General features: G+C 41.9%; 1 long non-coding RNA gene across 1 annotated transcript; it reads left to right on the top strand.

The window, feature by feature from the left end:
* Window positions 1-3892: 3892 nt before the first annotated feature.
* LOC139083112 (uncharacterized) lies at window positions 3893-7265 on the top strand. The gene is made up of 4 exons (XR_011539680.1): window positions 3893-3967; window positions 4263-4336; window positions 5886-5961; window positions 7022-7265. It is a non-coding gene; the product is annotated as an uncharacterized lncRNA (long non-coding RNA).
* Window positions 7266-11620: the final 4355 nt, after the last annotated feature.

Raw genomic sequence — 11620 nt, 5'->3', positions numbered from 1 at the left:
AAAGATCCTGAGGGACTCGAATATCATGCTAGGGTTTTGCTTGCTAGTCTTCAAGCCAACGGTTTTCAATAATTTTTGAGTCTACAGTAGAGATCTGAATGAAAAACATGGTAACACATCAAGTTTAAAAAATACATAAAGATATACAATATTGTGTGTGTAAATATATATATAAATGGATATTTATAGTCTAATAATAAGATGAAGTACCATAATTATTCAAAATCATAATTGTAAATTGATTTACATTGTAAAGAGATGAGTCTTAAGCCTATTTATAACCAACTGGTTGGCCCCTATCCCCTCAGGCCATTTGGGAAGTCACCTCAGACAGTTCCCTCACATCCCAGTGTGTTTCTCTGAGGGCTTTTTCTGGTGGTGAAAATATATTCTTCAGCCTGCACAAGGGATCAGCCAAAAGTACCAAGGAGTGCCCACAGGCACCCCTCAAACAATGAAAGAAGGCTGTTAGTCAGAAAATACTCCTGCTTCCTCAACCCTCAGAGAGACAAAGCTCAGGTTTTTTCTTCACCTTCTTTCAGAAGCCCTAGCAAACAGAGTCCAGTTGCCCACAGCTGCAACCCCTCATCAATGTGCCTGTTAGCAGCTCTCTTTCCTTCCCCATCTCACATCTCCACCCCTCACCATGCTTCTGCCATTCACCTCCCAAATAAACCCTTGTCTCAGGGTCTAGGATGTTGATCTATTTTACATATTTTAGAAATGTTAGGAGGAAAAACTATAAGCCTCATTTTATGTTCAAGAGAATGAAATTTTTCCGTTTTTCACACATTATAAGATTATAGAAGATTATAAGGGAAGAATCTTCTCTTATTAGAATTTTAGAATCTTCTGTTATTAAAAGAATCCCATTTTGCAGAGATTTGGACAAAAAAGCTAAAGTAGAATTATGAGAGTGTGACTGGTCATCCTTCAGCACTGGGTTGCTCTTTAGGGAGACCCATTTACTGTTCTCACTCCCCAAAGAAGGATCCTGCAGTTCCAGGAGACGTGTGGACTTTCTTTTGGCCTGGCTTGATGTCAGTGTCAGCAAGCTCTACCTGAGTCTGCACTGAATTGCATGACCCTCTCAGCTCCACATTCTCTCTGATCATCATGTAGTCTCAGTTAGAGCAAAACCAGATTTTACACATTGATCAAAGCTTTACACTTTTTGATCTATAAGGGATTGGTGGTCACAAGTGTACAATCACATAGCAGCTGTAAGCAACGGGGGAGTCCTTGAACAGTTTTAAGTAAGGAAATGGCATCTGAATTTTATTTTACAAAGATCACTCTGGAAGCCAGAGTGGAACATGGAATGAAGGGAGGGTAAGAATGGGGATAATAAATGAGGAGGCCGTATCTAATAAACCAGGTCAGAAATGGCTAAGGCCTGAACCCAGGGTATGAAGTTGGAGACCAGGAGATAGACTAGAGTGAAATTGTAGGACAGCATTCTTCAAGCACTGGCAGCAAATACAAATGCTTCTGGGTACCACAGATATTTGGTTACATCAAGTTTTTGTTTTGTGTTTGAGACTGGCTTCTACAAAAGAGAAATTAATTACAAGATACAACATACAGGACTCTACAACTACCTCAAATGATCTCTAGAGCTGGGACTTACCTTCGTAGGGAGTGCTATGACTGAGTTTTACAGAATTTGGAAACTACTGAAAATGTATGTGCAAATCTGTGCACTGTTGTGGAGAGACAGCTCGTAGTTTTACAAGTATTCAGATGGATCCAAGACCTAAAAGAGAAAGCATTAGCCTAAGAGAGGTGAAGACAAAGCCTTCAAATAACCTTTCCTCACAGGGAAGCATGGAAGTCAACTGGGAGTGAATGTTATGAAGAGCTTGTTGAGAACAAAGAATGACTGAGCCCTGAACATACAAGTTACTCTGAAGATTCTGGTCAATGGAGAAAGCAAGGCCTGGATGTTAAGGCAGGAAAGGTACTCAGCAGTACCTGATAGGGAAGCTTGAGATGGAGACGCAGCATAAATCTTTCTTAAGTCTGTGTTGATTCTTTCTTTCAGGTAGGGCTGATTGGGAAAATAAGCACAGGCCCAAGGCATTACAGAATGGGTAGGGGTAGATGGAAGATGTTTCCAAATAGGGGAGACAAAGAAGGAAGAAGCATTAGTGGCCCAGGTGTCAAAAAATGACCAGAGAAAGTGCTATCGGCCAAGACTATGCTAGTACACATGGTGCTTTGGGAATTTTAAAAAGCCTCTCCACTTCCTCCAAGGGGGTGCCATCTTGACAGGGCCCACAGCTTGGTGGATTCTAAACCCTGCTCCTCCCCTCACCCAGCTGCCCTTGTTCAGGACCCCACCTGCACAACAGTGCACAATAGCTCTTCCTCTGGTATACGTGGACATTCAGGACAGCATGTCAACAGCCCTCCTGCCACATCCTTTCCACCTTCCCTAGTCATCCCCTTCTCTACACCAGCTGCCCCAGACCCCAACCCTTGCTCCCACCACTCTACCCTCTCAGAGACACACTGGATATTCTCCACACCCTTCCCATCTTTTAAACAAAAATTCTATTCACCTCTCTAACATGCTTCTTAGACAGAAACACTTAAAACATCTTCCCAGCCTCATCCTTTCTCAAGACCAACACCTGATTCATCGTTAGATCTTCTTGATGTCGCTGGGGACATCTCTTTCCTTTTCTCATTCTACCGTCTTCTTCCCTTCATATCACCTTTCTCTCTTCCCTTGTGCCGTTCACTTTTTTGCTCCCTCAGGGATTCTGGTTGATCTTTGTTACTTGCTTTCTTTGTAGAATCAGGAACTCAAAACCAGACAAGACTGGAGTTAAAAGAATGTCATGGTGAATGTCACCACCGCACAGTTTTCTGGCTCTGCCTCACAGTGTTCTGCCAAATTTCTAGAATGCCTGCTTCATCAAATTCCTCCCAAATGGTTCTGGGACCTGAAGAGAGCATCTGGTATGTGTGATGTCAAGGCCTCTTTGCTACCTGTTGGCACCTGCCATTTTCTTCCTCAACTGGCTCAGCTTAGCAAGGTGTTGTTTTCCACCATTGCTGGGACCCCCATGGCAGGGTCTACAAGATGTCCCCACCATTGCTCCTACCCAGGGCAAGGCTGCCAGTGACCAAGTGTCAAAAGTGCTGATGTCTACTCAGAGGATGTCATCTGCCATTGATGCTGACACCCGTGCTGCTAACATCTTAGGCTTTCAACCTCTCGATGTCGTTCCTGATATATTACCATGCTGTGCTCAAGAATTAATTAACCTGCTTTTCTCCCGTTGTTTAATAAAATTATTAGAAAGCAAGCTGCTAACCGTTTGGTAAATTGTCAAATTGTGGTTAACATGAAAGAAGAGTGAATATTTATGATTCTAATATCTGGATCAGACCTGTGTAAAGAGTAAATGGTATTTCATCCCATTAACAATTATAAAGATGTTAATTAATTTTCATTCATTAACCAATGTTAGAAAGAGAGCTCTGAGTGGTACTTTTATACCACTTGAGAGGTTGATGTATTTCCTGCTACAGTTCTTTCATTTCTTTTCTCTAATGTTCAATTTCCAGCTGCTATTTATTAAGGCTGCCCGTGATCTTAATTCCAAATCAGAATTCTCCCGTAAAAAGAAGGCATGGAAGGCACAGACCGTGCCCTCTGTGGGATTTCCCATAAGATCCTTACTATCTATTATGGATTGAATTGTGTCCCCCAGGAAGATATGTTGAAGTCCTAAGACCTGGTGTCTCAGAACACGACCTTATTTGGGAATAGGGTTGTTGCAGATGTAATTAGTTAAGATGAGGTCATACTGGAGTAGGGTGGGCCCTTAACCCACTATGACTGGTGTCTTTATAAGAACAGAGAAATTCAGACACAGACACAGAGGGAAGATGGCCCTGTGAAGACTGAAGCTGAAATTGGAGTTTTGCTGTCACGAGCCAAGAAACGCTTGGGGTAACTAGAAGGAAGAGGCAAGAATGGATTCTTTCCTAGAGGTTTTGGAGCAAGTGTGGCCCTACTGACACCTTGGTTTCAGACGTCCTAGCCTCCAGAACTGAGAGAGAATAAATTTATGTTCTTTTGAGCCACCCAATCTGTGGCAGTTCATTACAGCAGCCCTAACAAACTAAGACACCACCCAAGAAATAACTCTACTACTAATTTACTTAGTCCAGAACCACTAGTTAGGCGTCCATCTAGGCTGAGTGCTAGGACTACAGAGATGAACAGCACAATCCCCACTTTCCAGGAACCCACAGTCTCAGGGGAGCAGACTCACCAACAACCAACACTAACCAGAGGGCTCCACCGCATAAGACAGAGGTGAGTACCAAACGTGAGAGCAACACGTGAACTGAGGTGACTGAGGGAGGCTTCACCCAGGAGGGGGCTTTCAGGCTGAGTCTAAGAAAGGAGTAGGAATTCTACAGAAATTGAAGGAACAAGAACTTTTGAGACAGAAGGAACAGTATTAATAAATGACCCCATCATAATATTTGACTGGCATGAACAATTGAATCACCATCCACATTCAGATCCACAGGAGTGTCCTCCTAGCCATTAAAACAAACTGTGTAGCCTCTGACTTCTGATATCACAGGGACTTACCCTAAGGTATCCATTTGTTTGATTGCTCAGAACAGATCACTCTGTTGTCAAATACTGTAATCTGTAAAACACCTTTAAAAAGCCTATTTTAAAATGTAGGTTTTATTATTATTGGGTATGGTGAGGCCAACAGATCAGGAAATGATTGCCGCTGAATGCATAGTTTGTTACATTTCCCAAGAGGAGGGGGCACAGCACACCACGGGTGTCACATGGGGAAGCACCAGGGTTGGTCAGAAGGTAGAGGGAGTAGGAGAAAAACATGGACGAGGAACTTTATTTGGTTTCTGTAGGATGAGGCAAGGTGAGCAGGTTTAGGATTGGCCAGAGTGAATCATTTTAGCAGGCACTGGGCTGTAGGGGCTGTCCCAAACTGCCTGGTACTTGGGCCTGGGGTGATTCGGGCAGGTGGATAGTGGTCCAGAGCGTGAGAGCCAGGTAGAGATAAGGGTGTGTGTGGGCTCTGGATTAGTTAGTTTGCATGTGAAAGGCATGCGCCTGGGTTTATTGAGTTTACTGTCTGTAGTAATTGGCTAGCCCTGGGAGGGGCAGTCTCTCCAGGGTCGTCAAGGCCTCAAGATGCCAAAGCATCAGAAACACAGAACAGAAAAAGGCATGTTTAATACAAGCCCTTTTCTTATAATTAAGTCCAGTGTAGATTAGGTACAATTCTACTTCCTAAACTGTCCGCCTTAAGGAAATTATTTTAGCATTAAATGTCTTCTAGAAATAGTAGAGTCCAAAAGAGGCACCAGGGCCAGGTCACAGGTTCCAGTGCTGAGACACACGGGCACTTTTGCTGCTATTCAGTAGGACTCAAAGAGGACCCTTGTACTTCCTTCTCTGTAAAAGGGAAGTCAGATGGAGTAGCTGACTAACAAGGAGTCATTTGGACTAAATGAGAGCTAAATGAGTTGCTTTCTGTGGTGTCAATGTGGAGCAGGTTGATTCTTTTGGTTTTTACGCAGAGCTCCAAGAGAACAATGCCAATTATTTCCACAAGTAGAAGGGAACAATACAGCTATCTGAGGAGTGATTTTCGCATGCTTAATCCCTTAAGGGATAAGAACTTTTTTCCTTCCTTCCTTATTCCCCTGCCTCCTTCTTTCTTTCCTTCCTTTCTTAGAAAAAAATTATCTTGGAAGTTAAAGAGGCAAAACTCTAACCTAAATTCAAATTCTTCCTAGATGTTTGCCAATGTTGACGTTGTTAGATGTCGTTAGGTCAATCCTCAACCTCTATTGACTACTTTTTATTTGCCCAGAACCGTGCTACGAGCTGTACAAGCATGTACGAGCTGTACAAGCATGAGCTCATTCATCTTGCTAATAACCTTTGAGGTAGGTGTTCTCACTCCCCTTGTGTTGGAAATAAGAAAACTGAGGCTTAAAGACGTTAGGGAACTTGCCACAGGGCAGAATTAGAAGAAGGAGTGTGGCAGTGAGGACTCAATACCAAGTCCATCTGATATCATCGCCGGTGTTTCTGACGGCTGCACCAGCGCTTCTTAAACTGAATGTGCATGGAAACCACCCCAGGATCTTGTTGAAGGGCAGATTCTGATGCAGGATGCTTGTGCTTCCTTAGGGGTCTGTGACTCTGCATTTCTAACAAGCTCCAGGCAGTGCTGGTCAGCGGCCCGCATTTTGAGTAACAAGGCAAGGCTTTTACTTGCAATATGACCTATTCTTTCAGGAAAGCAAGAATCCTACTTTTCTGAGTGCTGAAAGTCAAAATAAATGTGAAATTACTTTTAAAATTTTCAGATAGTTTCTATTTTCACGTAAAATTTTGTTTTAAAACCTCAGTGAATTTCAAAGTTTTCTGGCAGCAAAACTCATTTCTTAAAATTAATATGCTTATTTTAGAACAGTTTTCAGTTTACAGAAACATTTCACAGAAAGTACAGAGAGTTCCCATATATACCCTCTCCCCAGATGCACAGTTTTCCCTATTATTAATATCTTGCATTAGTGTGGGACATTTATTACAATTGATGAGCCAATATTCTTATATTATTATTATTAACTGAACTCCATAGTTTACCTTAGGTTCCCTCTTTGTGTTGTGCATTCTGTGGATTTTGATACTGTCCCCTTCAGACAGGACGCCCCTAGTCCTCACCACATCCTTCTGTCTCCTCAACATCTGCTATTTAGCATCATGTGTGCTCTGTTGTTTTTCTTATGAAAGAAAGACATTTTTTGGTATTCACATCTCTTAAAAAATGAGAAAATGAAAGCTCAACCAGAAAAAGCTTCATGTTTCCAGAAAAGTGGATGAGAGCAATCATGTAGCTTCACATGCGTTTGTTGACTACCCAGTCCCAATTATTTTTTAAGTTTGAGATGCTTGATAAAGAACTCCTTTCTCCTGCAACTTTGTCCTTTATGCCTCCAGCCACAGAGGACAGCGGTCATACAGGAGGACAGCATGCTGCAGGATTACAGGAAACCCAGCATTTTCCAAGGGCATCCAGTTCTGCCTCCTCCTCTCGCCCTCTTTCAGCTGTTGCTCCCTCCCTGCCAGAAATAGTTCCAGAGTGTCGGGCTCCTCTCGCACAGTCCATCCTGCTGCCATGCTCTCCTAGGGGCTGTCCCAGGTTTCTTTGGTATAAAATACAGGATACCCAGTTAAATTTGAACTGAGTATGTTCATTGGATTCATTTAGTACGTCCATGGGACTGACTAAAAATACTACACACACGCACACACACACACAGATAATTTTTTATTTGAAATTCAAATTTAACTGTGTCCTGTTTTTGTTTGTTTGTTGTTGTGTTGTTTGTTTTGTTTGCTTTTTACTAAATCTGGTAACCCTATCTCTAAGACATCTTCTCACCTCCTCAAATACCATCCCAGAGACGAGTGTTTCATCTTTTTGCTGGGACCTGCTCGGTGTTCCTCCCCAGGTGAACCAACTATCTTGAGTTAATGTTCCTATTTTCACTCTAACTCTGTAGTTGACAAATGAAATGGCTTGTCATTTTCTTCTGACATAATAGTAATAATAGACCTCTTTATTAATTTTCACCTCTTTCTGTCTTTCCTCTGTGACCAAAGCAAGTATCAGGACAATGCTTAAACAGAAATAAACTGGTAAAGGCATGTTCTTCCTGCCAATCCTTCCTCCACACCACCATCTTCCAGGCTCAACCTCAGGTTTTTAGGCTGTACTTTGAAGCCTTTCCCCAATTTTATTTATTTTACCACTTCTATTTGCTGCTGCTCACTCCATTCTTTTTATTTGAGTCCATTTTGAAACACCTCCTTTCGGTGTTTCCTTTAATTCATTAGGGACAAGACACCATGCAATAAGAACTTGCCATCTTTTATATATTAGAATCATTTTTGTGATAACATTTTTGGGACCAGAGGTATAAAAAACGAAATACTTGCTCAGCCCCAGACTTGCTGAAGCCATCACAGTTGGATCTCTGATCACTTTCTGAGTGTAAAAGGAGTAGACCTGAATTGCTCAGGAGGGTTTGGTGACGTGTTTTTATGCCACAGACGTTGACCAATGGAGGGACTCATTTTGTAATTACTTTCCCCAGAGGTTGCTGAGGTTTCAAATGGGTCTTCGGAGCCTCTGCTACTCTGGCCTCCCCACACTCTCTCCATCCCCCGTCAATAAAGCCTCTCAGATCTGTTGAGGTGAGAACGTGTGCTGGTCTCTTCCATCATAATATTGCTATAAAACTAAGAGGAAACTGGAGGTCATTTTGAGAACAAAATAATCTAAAACCTATAACCTAGGTTATTAGTGTCAAAGCTGAGAGCGTTGGGAATTAGGGTGGAACATGAAGAACTGTGAAAGCAAAAATCGGAACACAAAATTCACAACGTATGAGCTTCATCAATCGTGTGTCCACATCCTCAATAGAACTTGTTTTCAACTGCACAGGAAATCAGTCCATTTATTATCAACATTTTTATAACAAGTGATTTGTGTTATCAGATTAACCGTCCACTGTGTTTGCCACACTTGATTATTTTCCAAAACCAAACACCCTCTCAAAGGCAGAAAATAGTGTCTCTGAGAAATATTCAGATTTTGCCAAAGCATGTTTGTTTTTAATTTCTTCTCAGTTATCCCTGTAATCTGCACTAAATGACTTGGCACAATTAGGTTTCAGTCCACTCAAGTTGTAAAAATATGCTTAACCAACTTGAAGGTTTTTGGTGACCATTTCAGCGAGGTCCAATCACTTGTCAGTGAGAGGATTTTTAATTTCTAAATGAATTGAATCAAAGCATCTCTCTCAGTCCTGCTTCTGTAATCATGATGCCCCTGCAATGTCTTTCTGAAGTTTATACATTCAAAGAGGCAATGGAATGAATAGAGCTTTACCATTCCTATGGCAGGGCCTTAATCAACAAATTTGTGAGGAAAGCTAAGCCAAACGGAAAGATCCCAAGGGAGTAAATAAATGGTTACGTGGTGACATCGTTGATATTCAAGCACTGATTTTCTGTTTTGTTTTTGGTTGTAAACTCACGTTCCCTTAGGGATTTTGACTTAGGCCAGAAGGATCTGACGCTTCTCTTTCACAGGCTTTGAGGTCCCGTTGAGGCAGTTTTGCCTTTTGCCTCAAAAGTTGCTGAATGCCACCTGACACAATATTTTTTATGGAGTGTTATTTTCTTTATAAAAATTATTTTTCCTGAAATAAACGTATCTGAAATAATTAAAAGTATGCTTAGAGATTTTAAGCTTGTAAAGCTAAATATTATGAATGTGAATTAAAGTCAACTGGCTTTTATGCAAGCCCCATTAGCATAAGAGCAGGAAAAATACTTCACAAATCTGAACATAGCCCCACAATCCATAAGAGCTAAGGTTCTGACGTGGGATGGATTTTTAATGTGAAGGCATCAATTACGCACAGCCTCTCTATTTATGTGTCCTCCGTGGGGCGAAGCTCAGTGAATTTGGTATAGATTTGCCCCATATTATCGGGATTATATAATGCTACAGCTAGCCTAATTACTAAAGCAGCACAGTCCAGATCTCTCTTGTGGCAGGTGAGGAAGGTGGAAACCCAAGTGAGTATACCCCAACCAACTTGGGGCAGATGGTTTTAGAGGCCCATTGTCAGACTCCAAGGCTAAGAATTGTTAGCCTTTACACAGTTAGACAGGGTGGTAATACTGTGTTCTGGTCTACACAGCATCTATTCCCCCCTTCTTCTGATTTGGCTTCCTGGATCATAGATGCTGGAGCAGCTAAAACAGCATTTCCCAGATGCCCTTTCAGCCTGGATTCTACACGTGACCTGGAGAAGAAAGAATTAACTGCTGGGCTGTAAATCTTACCCCAGCCTCAGAGATGCTTGCGCACAATTTGATCCTTAGCCAAACTTTTTGAAATATCTATTGTGGTTAAATGAGGGATACAAAACTGTCCCTAAGTAAACTGTTCTGGTTGGCGTATAACTGATAATTTATGGCCTGAAGCTGCAATGAAGAGTGAGAGCTTGGCACATGACCCTTGGGGTGCTAGGTGATTAGCAAAGTATTTAAGCTCAGGGATCCTAAACGCTGTGGCTTCTCTATGCTGATGTGATCCACATTCACTTCAGCTGCTTTTCATTTCTTGTGACCAAAACATGCCCGATGCATGTAATTGGTGACTTCAGCAACTGCATCCAAGGCCTCTGTGATGCTGTTGTTCTGGATGTTCTCTCTTCCGGATTCTTTTTTTTTTTTTTTGAGGAAGATCAGCCCTGAGCTAACATCTGCCACCAATCCTCCTCTTTTTGCTGAGGAAGATTGACCCTGAGCTAACATCCGTGCCCATCTTCCTCTACTTTATATGTGGGAGGCCCACCATAGCATGGTTTGACAGGTGGTGCATATGTCTGCACCTGGGATCCAAACTAGTGCACCCCGGGCCCCCGAAACAGAACATGTGAACTTAACTGCTGTGCCACTAGGCGGCCTCGTCTTCTGGAGTCTTTCTTGAATTAAGCAAACATTGCACTGGGTAAGCCTATTGTGCCTTGAAAGTTTGAATGACAATCCAAACTAGAATCCCACTCTGGGGACCTCACACTGAAACTCTGCCAAGCAGACCCTCCTGTGTGCCACTTAGAGAAAGAAGCGAGCACCAGGTGATGTGGCCACATGAAAAGCCATCAAGGCCTCTAGTAGGCATAATTCAAGAAGTATGTGGTTTTTCTGGGGCAACTCCAGTGTCTTTGTACTGTCCAGACTCCAGCATCATAGGTGTGAGCAGCAAGCTATGGCAGCAGAGGTTTTTCCATGATAACTAACTTAACATATGGCAGTGCACGCGGTTCCCCTCAATATGCAGACTTTTTGCTTCCTGTCCCCACAACTTGGAGATTTTCCAGTTTAGAAGGAATTAATTTTTCCATCAGAGGATGGTTCTGTTGAATTGGAAACTGAGACTACAACCTGGCCACTTTGGACTCCTCATGCTACTGATCCAACAGGCAAAGATGAGCTTAATCTATTGGCTGAGATGATTGATCCTTATTACTAAAAGGAAATTAATTTGCTGATATTATTGGGGCAGAGAGGACTATGTTTGGAATCCAGAGATTTCTCTGAGAAAAAAGGCAGGTCCACTGAAGATTCAGACCCTTCAGTAATGAAGGTTTAGAATATCCCACCAGGTTAAAAGAAAATCTTGATCTGCTGAAATTATGGCTGAGAGCAAAGGAAAGAAGGAATGGGTAGTGGAAGAAGGAAGCTGGGAATATAAACTATGGCCCGGTGACTAGTTATAGAAACAATGACTAAGCGGCTATATATATTTTCTTCTTTCTCGTTATATGAATGTATGCATGTCTCTGTATTTGTAAATACAAATTTATTTTTTTCTCACATCTCTCCCCTTACTACTTTATATAAATTTTGTTGGAAGTTAAATTTACAATTTAATCTTTAAGTGACCAAATATTCAGGTGGAACTATAACTGAATTTGGGGAATAATTATTATAGCTCAGAGATAAATAGTGTGACTA

The sequence above is a fragment of the Equus przewalskii genome, chromosome 4 (genome assembly GCF_037783145.1).
Source record: "Equus przewalskii isolate Varuska chromosome 4, EquPr2, whole genome shotgun sequence".
In the NCBI taxonomy this organism is placed as follows: Eukaryota; Metazoa; Chordata; class Mammalia; order Perissodactyla; family Equidae; genus Equus; species Equus przewalskii.
This window is presented reverse-complemented; position numbering and strand designations above follow the sequence as displayed.